This window comes from Ranitomeya imitator, chromosome 2 (assembly GCF_032444005.1).
Source record: "Ranitomeya imitator isolate aRanImi1 chromosome 2, aRanImi1.pri, whole genome shotgun sequence".
Lineage (NCBI taxonomy): Eukaryota > Metazoa > Chordata > Amphibia > Anura > Dendrobatidae > Ranitomeya > Ranitomeya imitator.
Window position 1 is genome coordinate 205,641,674 of NC_091283.1, and position 14,586 is coordinate 205,656,259.

A 14,586-nucleotide genomic window follows, 5' to 3' on the forward strand; every position below is an offset into this window, starting at 1 on the left:
ATCTCCTCCCAAAAAAGAGCGACATTTGGTAAAAGTTGCATTGGAAAAATAAAAAAGACTTAAAAAATAAAGACAACAAAAAAAAAAAATGGTGTGTGAAGGTGATGGATCTGCTCCACGGGCCGGGCTTACCCTGGAGAGGCGTGCCAAAGTGACTACCTGGTCTTCACAAGAGCCTCTGATGGTGAGGATAGGCTTGAGCCATTAGGGTAGCGCCAGCAGGTGCCCCGCCAGGGCAGTGCCCAGACCTGCTGCAGCTGACCAACGGGTCAAGGCAGAGATATAAGAAGCACAGGGAACAGGCAGAGACACAGTCAGACAATCTGAGGTCAAGGCGGGCAGCACGGGATCAGGATACGAAGCCAGGTCAGGAGCAGAGAGGTCAGACGGAAAGAAGAAACTAGCTGCATCGGTAACAGGAGAGACAACACTATAATACACCTCGACAGGATACTAGGAGACAAACTGCACTAGGAACCCAGGTTCAGGCAAGGTGTAGAGGCTGGAGCTGCCCAATATCTCCCCTGCCGACAGGAGAGAGGCCAGGGAAGTCACACTCTGCGGGATACATAGGGGTTAAAATTCTGCAAGGGGTTAAAATATCTGGCCTGTGCCTCCCTGTAGCCAGGAGGAGATTCTCAGCAAAAGGAGGATGCAGTGTGCTTAGAATTCTGCAAGAGAAGCTCAGGGGCCAGGACTGAGGCAGAGGAGCAGTGTCAGCCCCGGCCCAACGTGACAAGGTCAGCACACTGCGGACATCACACTGCTGCCGGCACCTCAGCCCCAAAGGGCCACAGCGGAGAAGAGACAGCATGGCCAAAGTGAGCGATTCATGAAGGAGCCCAACATCAAATGCCTTATTACTGTGGAGGGGGTTAACGTTACAGTGAGGGAACATAATGGGGGTGACAAGTTTTAAACTTTATTCAGAGAGGCAGTGTGCAGGGGACATTTTGCAGAGGAGCAGTGTGCAGGGGAAATTTTGCAGAGGGGCAGTGTGCAGGGGATATTTTGCAGAGGGCCAGTGTGCAGGGGATATTTTGCAGAGGGGCAGTGTGCGGGGGATATTTTGCAGAGGGGCAGTGTGTGGGGGATATTTTGCAGAGGGGCAGTGTGTGGGGGATATTTTGCAGAGGGGCAGTGTGTGGGGGATATTTTGCAGAGGGGCAGTGTGCGGGGGATATTTTGCAGAGGAGCATTGTGGGGGGAATATTTTGCAAAGGAGCAGTGTGTGGGGAATATTTTTCAGAGTAGCAGTGTGAGGTGGGAATATTTTGCGGAGGGGCATTGTGCGGGGGAATATTTTGCAGAAGAGCAGTGTGTGGGATATTTTGCAGGGGAGCAGTGTGCGGGGGATATTTTGCAGAGGGGCAGTGTGCGGGGGATATTTTGGAGAGGAGCAGTGTGCAGGGGGATATTTTGCAGAGGGGCGGTGTGCGGGGGGATATTTTGCAGAGGAGCAGTGTGCGGGGGATATTTTGCAGAGGAGCAGTGTGCGGGGGGATATTCTGCAGAGGAGCAGTGTGCGCGGGGATATTCTGCGGAGGGGCAGTGTGCAGGGGGATATTTTGCAGAGGAGCATTGTGGGGGGAATATTTTGCAAAGGAGCAGTGTGTGGGGAATATTTTTCAGAGTAGCAGTGTGAGGTGGGAATATTTTGCGGAGGGGCATTGTGCGGGGGAATATTTTGCAAAGGAGCAGTGTGTGGGGAATATTTTTCAGAGTAGCAGTGTGAGGTGGGAATATTTTGCGGAGGGGCATTGTGCGGGGGAATATTTTGCAGAAGAGCAGTGTGTGGGATATTTTGCAGGGGAGCAGTGTGCGGGGGATATTTTGCAGAAGAGAAGTGTGCGGGAAGGGAATTTTGAAGAGGGGCAGTGTGCAGGAGGGGAATTTTGGAGAGGGGTAGTGTAGGATGGATATTTCGCGGAGGGGTAGTGTAGGAGGGATATTTTGTGCAGGAAACAGGCAATTATTTATTCAGGGGTATAGTATAGGAGATCTTTTTATTTTGGGGTATAATGATACTTTATTTTTAAGGGCACAGTGTCGAGAAGTGTTGCAGAAAGCTGAGAAGAGGGAAGTCTGCAGAGATGAACTCTGGATGGGAAGTCTCATCATGGCATCTGGGCTACAAAGAGACAAAAGGGATGGGAACGACTACAATCAAAGATGTCACCTGGGTGAAAAAAGTGTCTATTTGTGGTACTGCCTGCGTCTCGTCAGTGCTATGATTCCTGTATGGTTCACAGTCTGATGCTGACTGCTAACAAGTCCCAATATCTCCTTACCATTGTTAAAGTAAAGGCATACTGGGAGTTGTAGGTTCATGTGATACAATTGTATATGTGGCTGACCTGATATTGCAATAGATCACTGTACTAAGCTTGGTGATTTATTCATGTACTGACAGGTTTTGGCACTGCATTCGTGTACTGACGGTAGCTCTGATCTTGTACACGTGGCAATACAAACCGTGCTTGATGGCTATGTTAAAACTTAAAAATCCTCAAAACTTACAGTTTTGATATTATAGTAACACAGTTAGCAAGGCCAAAAAAGACATTTGGCCATCCAGTTCAGCCTATATTCCGTTAGAATAAATCCCCAGATCTACATCCTTCTAAAGATCCTAATAACTGTAAGATACAATGTTGTTAAGCTCCAGGAAGACATCCAGGCCTCTCTTGAACCCCTCGACTGAGTTCGCCATCACCACCTCCTCAGGCAAGGAATTCCAGATTCTCACTGCCCTAACAGCAAAGAATCCTCTTCTATGTTGGTGGAAAAACGTTCTCTCCTCCAGACGCAAAGAATGTCTCCTTGTGACCGTCAATGATGAGAATTTTGAGAGATGAGGATTATGATGAGGATTTTGCGAGATATTGCTCAGTTTTGTTCCAAAATCTCAGTGCAAATCCACACATTTTTTGGAACAGAACCTGTGTAGAATCTCTTCAAATCCTACTCAAATACTGAAAACTTGGTTCTGGTGATGTATTAATGGTAGTTATGGTGATGTATTCATGTACCATATATACTCGAGTATAAGCTGAGATTTTCAGCCCATTTTTTTGGGCTGAAAGTCCCCCTCATGGCTTATACTCGAGTCATACCCGGGGGTCGGCAAGGGAGGGGGAGCGGGGGCTGTCTAGTTATACTTACCTACTCCCGGCACAGTCCCTGCTTCTTCCAGCGCTGCATCATCTTCCTGTATTGAGCGGTCACATGGTACCGCACATTACAGTCATGAATATGCGGCTCCACCTCCCATAGAGGTGGAGCCGCATATTCATGACTGCAATGAACGGTAACTGTGACCGCTCAATACAGGAAGAATATGCAACGGTGGAAGAAGCAGGGACTGCAGAGACCGCGCCAGGAGCAGGTAAGTATACGGGGAGCGCAGCGCTGCACGATATTTACCTGCTCCTTGCTCCGGTGCGGCTCAGTCTCCAGCGTCCTCTGGCTGTGACACTCAGGTCTATGTCACCGCGCGCCCTCTGCTGAGCGTCAGTGCTGGAGATGGAGCCGCACGAGGAGCAGGTAAATATTGAAAGCGCCGGCGTCCTGAGCGAAGAAAGGAGAGTATGTGATTTTTTTTTTTTATTGCAGAAGCAGCAGCATTATATATTGCACAGCTTTATGTGGCACATCTCTGGGGCAATAATTAACGGTATAGAGCATTATTTATGGGGCACAGCTTTCTATGGAGCATCTATAGGGCCATAATGAACGGTGCAGAGCATTATACAGTATATGGCACAGTTTTATATGGAGCATCTATGGGGCAATAATCAATGGTATGGCGTATTATATGTAGCACAGCTTTATATGGAGCATCTATGGGGCAATAATGAACGGTATGGAGCATTATATGTGGCACAGCTTTATATGGAGCATCTATGGGGCAATAATGAATGGTATGGAGCGTCTATTTTTATTTTTGAAATTCAGCGGTAGCTGCTGCATTCCCTATCCTAGGCTTATACTCGAGTCAATAAGTTTTCCCAGTTTTTTGTGGCAAAATTAGGGGGGGTCGGCTTATACTCGAGTATATACGGTAAGTACCCTTTACTTTTTTCCAGCACTTTGGATTGGTGCAGTATGACATTGTGGCCTTTGGACCAAAAAATGTTCTACAGAATATTGGTCTATAGGTTGCAAATCATTTGACAAATACAGTTAAGTCCATATATAATTGGACAGAGACAACATTTTTCTAATTTTGGGTCTAGACATTACCACAATGAATTTTAAACAAAACAATTCAGATGCAGTTCAAGTTCAGACTTTAAGCTTTCATTTGAGGGTACCCACATTAAAATTGGAGTTTCAGCTCCTTAACATGTGCCACCCTGTTTTTAAAGGGACCAAAAGTAATTGGACAATTGACTCCAAGGCTATTTCATGGACAAGTGTGGGCAATCCCTTCGTTATGTCATTCTCAATTAAGCAGATAAAAGGCCTGGAGTTGATTTGAGGTGTGGTGCTTGCATTTGGAAGGTTTTGCTGTCAAGTAAACATGCGGTCAAAGGAGCTCTCCATGTAGGTGACACAAGCCATCCTTAAGCTACGAAAACAGAAAAACCCATCCGACAAATTGCTACAATATTAGGAGTGGCAAAATCTACAGTTTGGTACATCCTGAGAAAGAAAGAAAGTACTGGTGAACTCATCAATGCAAAAAGATCTGGGCGCCCACGGAAGACAACAGTGGTGGATGATCGCAGAATAATTTCCATGGTGAAGAGAAACCCCTTCACAACAGCCAACCAAGTGACCAACACTCTCCAGGAGGTCGGCGTATCAATATCCAAATCTACCATAAAGAGAAGACTGCATGAAAGTAAATACAGAGGGTTCACTGCACGGTGCAAGCCACTCATAAGCATCAAGAATAAAAAGGCTAAAAAACATCTAAAAAAGCCAGCACAGTTCTGGAAGAACATTCTTTGGACAGATGAAACCAAGATCAACCTCTACCAGAATGATGGAAAGTACAGCTTATGATCCAAAGCATACCACATCATCTGTAACACCCGGTGGAGGCAGTGTGATGGCTTGGGCATGCATGGCTGCCAGTGGCACTGGGTCACTAGTGTTTATTGATGATGTGACACAGGACAGAAGCAGCCGAATGAATTCTGAGGTCTTCAGAGCCGCCATACTGTGTGCTCAGATCCAGCCAAACTGATTGGTCGTCGTTTCATACTACAGATGGACAATGACCCAAAACATAAAGCCAAAGCAATCCAGGAGTTTATTCAAGCAAAGAAGTGGAATATTCTTGAATGGCCAACTCAGTCACCTGATTTCAACCCAATTGAGCAGCATTTCATGTTAAAGACTAAACTTCAGCCAGAAATGCCCACAAACAAACAGCAACTGAAAACCACCACAGTAAAGGCCTGGCAGATAGGGTTGAGCGAAACGGATCGGACAAATTGAAAAATCGCCGACTTTCGGCAAAGTCGGGTTTCGTGAAACCCGATCCTAGTGTGGGATCTGCCATGAGGTCGGCGATCAGCGCGCCAAAGTCGCGTTTCGTATGATGTTTTCAGCGCCATTTCTCAGCCAATGAAGGAGGACGCAGAGTGTGGGCAGCGTGATGACATAGGTCTCAGTCCCCACCATCTTAGAGAAGGGCATGACAGTGATTGGCTTGCTTTCTGCGGCGTCACAGGGGCTATAAAGGGGCGTGCACGCCGACCGCCATCTTAGTTCTGCCGATCTTAGCATAGGGAGAGGTTGCTGCAGCTGCATCAGAAGAAGGGATATAGTTAGGGAGTGAAGATTAAGCCCCGAAACTGCTTGTGCTGTAGCGATTTCCACTGTCCAACATCACCTTTTCTTTGCAGACACAGTGTTTATATTTTTGTGCATCAGCGCTGTAGCTTATTAGGCTGCCTTATAAGGCTCCCTGATAGCTGCATTGCTGTTTGTACGCCGCTGTGCAAACCAACTGCTTTTTTAAAAGCAAAAATCCTGTTGCTCCTTTCTGCACAGTGCTCGTTTATTTGTCCACATTTTTGTGTGCAGCAGTCCTTTTTATTGCTGCCATACTTGTCCTGAGATCATTGTAGGGAGATTGAAATTGTACTACAGTCCTTGAATTTTCTTATATATCTTCCAGCCACGTTCTGCCACTTACATTGTGTAGTGTTATACACCGTGCCTGAGTTTTATTGCAGTCTCCTCTCAAAAAAAGGGAGATTTAAATTGGCACTAAGTGGATCTACGTCAGTTCTGTTGGTTTGTCATATATCTTCCAGCCACGTTCTGCCACTTACATTGTGTAGTGTGATACACTGGGCCTGAGTTTTGTTGCAGTCTCCCCCCAAAAAAGGGAGATTTAAATTCTTAACAAGTTTATATACACCTTCTACCTTGTTTTACAGTACCATATAACGGTTGTTATTTTGGTTACATTTTTCCAAAAATGAGGAAGTCTGGTGGAAGAGGCCGTGAGCGGTCGTTGCCAGCTGGTACTGATGGTGGTGGAGCATCTGGTGGTAGTGGGAAAAACAAAATAGCACCAAAGGCTCGAGGTGTTGAGCCAGTGTCATCGTCTGGCTACACAAGGCCTCGAAGGCTCCCTTATCTGGGAGTAGGAAAACAGCTTTTAAAGCCGGAGCAGCAGGAAAAAGTTTTGGCTTTCCTTGCTGACTCAGCCTCTAGCTCTTTCGCCTCCTCTTCTGAAAGTTCAAAATATAAAAGCAGCGAGTCGTCAGTGGATGCACCCGGTCAGGAACAAGTCGCTTCCTTGTGTCCTTCACCCAAACCAAAAGTGAAGGATGCGGCAGGCGATACTACAGTTTACTTCATGGAGTTCTTTACACATACCGTGCCTGGGTTAGAGAGGGAAATTGTTAAAAGCCCATTACAAGATGAATCGGACATGGAGTGCACAGATGCACAGCCACAGCTAGATTATTATGCTGTTCCATTGACTCAGATAACTACATTGCCCTCGCAGTGTACTGAGCCAGAATCTGACCCTGATGAGACTATGGTGCCCCGTCACGAACGCTATAGCACCTTACACGGTGACACAGATGAAGGTGCACATGACATTGAAGAGGAGGTGATAGATGACCCAGTTGTTGACCCAGATTGGCAGCCATTGGGGGAAGAGGCTGCCACTGCCAGTAGCTCAGAAGAGGAGGAGGATGATCCGCAGCAGCCATCAACATCACAACAGCTTTCATCTGGCAGGCCCATATCTGGCCAAAAATGTTTGCCAAAACCAAAAAGTTTTAGGACTGCATGGCCATCCGGTGAAAGTAGCACAGCGTGCAATGCCTGAGAAGGTATTCCATAGTAGGAAGAGTGCAGTGTGGGAATTTTTAAACCTAATACAACGTGCATGCTTAGACATTTAACCAGCATGCACTTGCAAGCCTGGACTAACTACCAAACATCCCATACCGTTGGTGCACCTGCTCAGAATGAAGGTAGTCAGCAACGCCACATTGCTTCCCTCACTGTAAGCCAACCGGTTAGGACACCACCAGCAGCAAATGTGGAGGTATCGTCGCAAGGCCAAAGCAGTCAGGGAATCACAAGGTTCTTGGTAGGAAACACTGTATGTAGGCCAACATCAAGAATACCATCACCAACCCTCTCTCAATCTGCCATATCCACCACCACCCCCGCTAGTTCCACCATATGCAGCTCTCCAGTCCAGCTCACCCTACAAGAGACTCTCATTAGGAAAAGAAAATACTCATCCTCTCATCCGCGTACACAGGGTTTGAACGGCCACATTGCTAGACTAATCTTGTTAGAGATGATGCCCTACCGGTTGGTTGAAAGCGAAGCTTTCAAAGCCCTGATGGCCTACGCAGTACCATGCTATGACCTACCCAGTCGACACTCCTTTGCGAGAAAAGCCATCCCAGTCCTCCACCAGCATGTCAAAGACCGCATTGTCCATGCACTGAGGCAATAAGTAAGTACAAAGGTGCACCTCACAACAGATGCATGGACCAGTAGGCATGGCCATGGACATTACATGTCCATCACGGCGCACTGGGTTAATGTGGTGGATGCAGGGTCCACAGGGGACAGCCATAGTGGGACAGTTCTGCCTAGCCCACGGTCTATGAAACAGTTGGCTGTAGGCGTTCGCCACCCCTCCTCCTCCAGAAGCGAAAGCTCGTGCACAGAACGCAGTTGCATGACCACTCATTCCGCAGCTGCCAGTGTGGCCGAGTACTTGCAGCAAGAAACTCAGTCATGGCTGGGCAGTGTACATCTTGAGGCAGGCAAGGTAGTCAGTGATAACGGAAGGAATTTTATGGCTGCCATAGCCCTTTCAGAACTGAAACACATACCTTGCCTGGCTCACACCTTGAACCTGGTGGTGCAGTGCTTCCTCAAAAATTATCCGGAGTTACCAGTCCTGCTCCTGAAGGTGCGAAGACTTTGCTTGCACATCCGCTGGCGCCCGTACACTCCAGCCGTATGCTGAACCATCAGCGGTCTTTGAATCTTCCCCAGTACCGCCTAATAATCGATGTTGCAACAAGGTGGAACTCCACACTGCACATGCTTCAGAGGCTGTGCGAACAGAGGCGTGCTGTAATTTATTTGTGGGAGGATACACATACACGGGCAGGCAGTTGGATGGCAGACATGGAGTTGTCTGGTGTGCAGTGGTCGAAGCTCCAAGACCTCTGTCAAGTCCTTCAGTGTTTTGAGGAATGCACACAGCTGGTAAGTGCAGACGACGCCATCATAAGCATGAGCATCCCACTAATGCGTCTGCTGATGCAAAGTTTGACGCACATTAAGGAGCAGGCGTCTGCAGCCGAGAAGGAGGGAAGCCTTGATGACAGTCAGCCATTGTCTGCTCAGGGAACTCTCCTGGACGAGGTGGTGGACGAAGAGGAGGAGGATGATGATGGGGATGAATATTTATGGGAGGAGGATGCTTCTCAGGGGGCAATAGAAACTGGTGGCATTGCAAGGTCAGGTACAGGGTTTTTGCGGGACACAAGTGATGTTGATATGCAAGAAAGTGCTCCTCAACCCAGCACAAGCAGTGAATTGACACCTGGAACATTGGCCCACATGGCTGAGTATGCCTTGCGTATCCTTAAAAGGGACCCCCCCGCATTATCAAAATGATGACCGATGACGATTACTGGTTGGCCTGCCTCCTGGATCCACGATATAAAGGAAAATTACAAAATATCATGCCACATGAGAACCCTGAGCAAATATTGGCTACCAAACAAGCAACTCTTGTAGACCGTTTGGTTCAGGCATTCCCAGAACAGCAGCGGTGATGATTCTCACACGAGCCGTAGGGGGCAACATGGCAGAGGTGTTAGAGGTGCACAAATCCGAAGTGGCGTTGGACAGAGGGGTTTTATGACCAGGTTGTGGAGTGATTTCACAATGACCGCAGACACGACAGGTACTGCTGCATCGATTCAAAATGACAGGAGACAGCATTTGTCCAGTATGGTTACGAACTATTTTTCCTCCCTTAGCGATGTTCTCCCTCACAGGTCATTCCCCTTTGATTACTGGGCATCAAAAATAGACACATGGCCTGAATTGGCAGAATATGCATTGCAGGAGCTTGCTTGCCCAGCAGCTAGTGTGCTCTCAGAAAGAGTCTTCAGTGATGCTGGTTCAATACTGACCAAAAAAAGGACACGTCTGGCTACCCAGAATGTTGATGATCTAAACTTCATTAAAATGAACCAATCATGGATTTCAAATTATTTTGCCCCACCTTCCCCTGCTGACACATAGCTTGCCTGAAAAATGTTTTGCTTTTGGCCTCCTCTTACTGACTGCTCCAATTCCTCCATTTGGAGCTGCTGAATGTCCACCATAGGCCATTTTTATACCTCCCTAAATGGGCTGACTCCCCCCACAGGGCCATGGTCACCACCTGGTGCAAGCACCCGTGCGAGTGCCGTTTGCCTGGACAGGTGGGTGTGCCCACTCTTGGGCGACGGCACTGGCACAGGGTCCCTCATAGTACAATGAAGTATCTCTGACGGTGGTGGTGCACAACCAACATCAGACACACCGTCGTAATATGAGGGGCCCTGTGCCAGTACCCCTGCACTCAAGAGAGTGTTCCCCCCCAGCCAAACAGTGCTCTACTACTTGCAATACTTACCTCTCCCTGCTCTACCACTGTGTAGTCTGTGCTGTTAAATCCTTCAATGGCACTGCCAATACAAATTTGTTGAAATGATAGAGGATAGTTAAAATACACAGGGGCCCTGGCCTCCATTTAGGCCAGTTAATATGTGTGCCTACTACCACTGTCTGCTACTCAGCAGAGGAGCCCACCCCAGTACCTAGCTGTGCCGCCTGTGTACTCCTGTTACCAATTTTGAACTGCATTTAGCCTACTTTATTTTAGGCCTAGTAACTGTCAGCCACTCCTTACAGTTGTCCTCCTCCACTGAACAAAGCTATGCCGCCTGTGTACTCCTGTTACCAATTTTGAACTGAATTTAGCCTACTTTTTTATTTTACGCCTAGTAACTGTGTCAGCCACTCCTTACAGTTGTCCTCCGCTGAACAAAGCAATGCCACCAGTTTAGTCCTGTTAGCAATTTTGAACTGCATTTAGCCTACTTACTTTTTGGGGCCTACTAACTGTGTCAGCCTCGAATTACAGTTGTCCTCCGCTGAACAAAGCAATGCCGCCTTTTTAGTCCTGTTACCAATTTTGAACTGCATTTAGCCTACTTTCTTATTTTGGCCTACTGTGTCTGCCCCTCATTACAGTTGTCCTCCACTGAACAAAGCAATGCCGCCTGTTTAGTCCTGTTAGTAATTTTGAACTGCATTTAGCCTACTTACTTATTTGGGCCTAGTAACTGTCAGCCACTCATTGTTGTCCTCCTCCACTGAACAAAGCAATGCCGCCTGTGTACTCTTGCTACCAATTTTGAACTGCATTTAGCCTACTTTTTTATTGTAGGCCTACTAAGTCTGTGTGAGCCACTTATTAGTTGTCCTCCACTGAGCAAAGCAATGCCGCCTGTGTAATCCTGTTACCAATTTTGAACTGCATTTAGCCTACTTACTTATTTGGGCCTAGTAACTGTGTCAGCCTCTCATTACAGTTGTCCTCCGCTGAACAAAGCAATGCCGACTGTGTACTCCTGTTACCAATTCTGGACTGCATGTAGCCTACTTTTTTATTTTAGGCCTACTACAGTTAGGGCCAGAAATATTTGGACAGTGACACAAGTTTTGTTATTTTAGCTGTTTACAAAAACATGTTCAGAAATAAAATTATATATGTAATATGGGCTGAAAGTGCACACTCCCAGCTGCAATATGATAGTTTCCACATCCAAATCGGAGAAAGGGTTTAGGAATCATAGCTCTGTAATGCATAGCGTCCTCTTTTTCAAGGGACTAAAAGTAATTGGATAATGGACTCTAAGGCTGCAATTAACTCTGAAGGCGTCTCCCTCGTTAACCTGTAATCAATGAAGTAGTTAAAAGGTCAGGGGTGGGTTCCAGGTGTGTGGTTTTGCATTTGGAAGCTGTTGCTGTGAGCAGACAACATGCGGTCAAAGGAACTCTCAATTGAGGTGAAGCAGAACATCCTGAGGCTGAAAAAAAAGAAAAAATCCATCAGAGAGATAGCAGACATGCTTGGAGTAGCAAAATCAACAGTTGGGTACATTCTGAGAAAAAAGGAATTGACTGGTGAGCTTGGGAACTCAAAAAGGCCTGGGCGTCCACGGATGACAACAGTGGTGGATGATCGCCGCATACTTAATTTGGTGAAGAAGAACCCGTTCACAACATCAACTGAAGTCCAGAACACTCTCAGTGAAGTAGGTGTATCTGTCTCTAAGTCAACAGTAAAGAGAAGACTCCATGACAGTAAATACAAAGGGTTCACATCTAGATGCAAACCATTCATCAATACCAAAAATAGACAGGCCAGAGTTAAATTTGCAGAAAAACACCTCAAGAAGCCAGCTCAGTTCTGGAAAAGTATTCTATGGACAGATGAGACAAAGATCAACCTGTACCAGAATGATGGGAAGAAAAAAGTTTGGAGAAGAAAGGGAACGGCACATGATCCAAGGCACACCACATCCATTGTAAAACATGGTGGAGGCAACGTGATGGCATGGGCATGCATGGCTTTCAATGGCACTGGGTCACTTGTGTTTATTGATGACATAAGAGCAGACAAGAGTAGCCGGATGAATTCTGAAGTGTACCGGGATATACTTTCAGCCCAGATTCAGCCAAATGCTGCAAAGTTGATTGGACGGCGCTTCATAGTACAGATGGACAATGACCCCAAGCATACAGCCAAAGCTACCCAGGAGTTCATGAGTGCCAAAAAGTGGAACATTCTGCAATGGCCAAGTCAATCTCCAGATCTAAACCCAATTGAGCATGCATTTCACTTGCTCAAATCCAGACTTAAGACGGAAAGACCCACAAACAAGCAAGACCTGAAGGCTGCGGCTGTAAAGGCCTGGCAAAGCATTAAGAAGGAGGAAACCCAGCGTTTGGTGATGTCCATGGGTTCCAGACTTAAGGCAGTGATTGCCTCCAAAGGATTTGCAACAAAATATTGAAAATAAAAATATTTTGTTTGGGTTATGTTTATTTGTCCAATTACTTTTGACCTCCTAAAATGTGGAGTGTTTGTAAAGAAATGTGTACAATTCCTACATTTTCTATCAGATATTTTTGTTCAACCCTTCAAATTAAACGTTACAATCTGCACTTGAATTCTGTTGTAGAGGTTTCATTTCAAATCCAATGTGGTGGCATGCAGAGCCCAAATCGCGAAAATTGTGTCACTGTCCAAATATTTCTGGCCCTAACTGTAAGTCTGCCTGCGCCACTCAATACAGTTGTCCTCCTCCACTGAACAGCAAAAGCACAAAAAGAGGATTCAGAGATCCTCCAAAAATTTGAAAAAACAGCAAGAACCTCTGCCGTGTTTTGCTGTTTTTTCAAATTTTTGGAGGATCTCTGAATCCTCTTTTTGTGCTTTTGCTGTTTAGAGATAGGACTCATAAGCGTGAGGACCCTTGACGTGGGTTAGGAGCTTTCGTATTTTGGCCAGAATATAAACTAATACCTCACATAATAATCTTTTATGTGTTTTCTGCACTTTTTTTCGGGGTGCAGTTGGGCCCATTTTCTGCTTGTAAACTGTGGTGTCTGTGCACATGGGGTGCATTTGGATAGCGCTGGGCAGGCCCGCCTGATCTAATAGAAGGGTGTCACTACTAGGCCTGCCTGGATGCTGTGCATCTGCATTGTGTGAACAGCGCCGCATACAAGTTTTTATGTGCAGCAATGTGCCAAGCAGCCACCCCCTCCATTAGTTTGGTAGCTGGTGAGTGGCTGCCTCATCGGTTATGCTGCACCTGTGTTGTTTCTATTTTAACCACATGGGTCCACTGCATCCTGTTAGTGCATTTGTTTGGAGGCCTAGGCAGGTAAGAACCTCTGCCGTGTTTTGCTGTTTTTTCCTCCTCCACTGAACAAAACAATGTCGCCTGTTTACTCCTGTTACCAATATTGAACTGCATTTAGCCTACTCACTTATTTGGGCATAGTAACTGTGTCAGCCACTCCTTACAGTTGTCCTACACTGAGCAAAGCAATGCCACCAGTTTAGTCCTGTTACCAATTTTGAATTACATTTAGCCTACTTACCTTTTGGGGCCTAACTGTGTCAGCCCCTAATTACAGTTGTCCTCCGCTGAACAAAGCAATGCCGCCTTTTTAGTCCTGTTACCAATTTTGAACTGCATTTAGCCTACTTACTTATTTGGGCCTAGTAACTGTGTCAGCCTCTCATTACAGTTGTCCTCCGCTGAACAAAGCAATGCCACCAGTTTAGTCCTGTTACCAATTTTGAACTGCTTTTAGCCTACTTTTTTTATTTTGGGCCTATATCTGTGTTTCCTCCTCATCCTGCCCATTGCCCAGCTACTGCTAGATGAGTCTGCTGGTACATTGACCCAGACCACTACATTCCCCTTGCACTCTACACAGCCAGAATCTAACCCTGCTGAAAGTCAGGTTCCCCTTCCCGCATACTATACCACCTTACACGGGGACAAAGAGGAAGGTGCAGATGAAAGTGCAGGTTCCTTCATCAGGTGGGGGGGGGGGAAAACTCGTTGGCACTGGCACAGGGCCCCTCATAGTACGCAAAAGTGTCTCTGGCAGTGGGAGGCGCCGCCCGCTGTCAAACACACCACTGTACTATGAGGGGCCCTGTGCCAGTGCCAACTAGTGGGCCCCCCCTGCTTGCTCAGGATCACAGCACTTGCAAAGTTGAAATACTTACCTCTCCCTGCTCCACCTCCGTGACGTATTCCGCGATTCCTGGGCACACGAAATTCTTGAGCCAGCGCTAACCCCCCACAACTTTAGCCAAATGACCCCCTGTTTTCAATGCCTAACTATTATTATAAAGTAAATTAAGATTGACATGCTTCAGTAATACGAATTGATGTTTTTGGCATTAAAATGGGCACTGTAGGTGTTTTCCTGTCCTCCACTCACTGCAGACTTTGATTCCCCATTGACTTGCATTGGGTT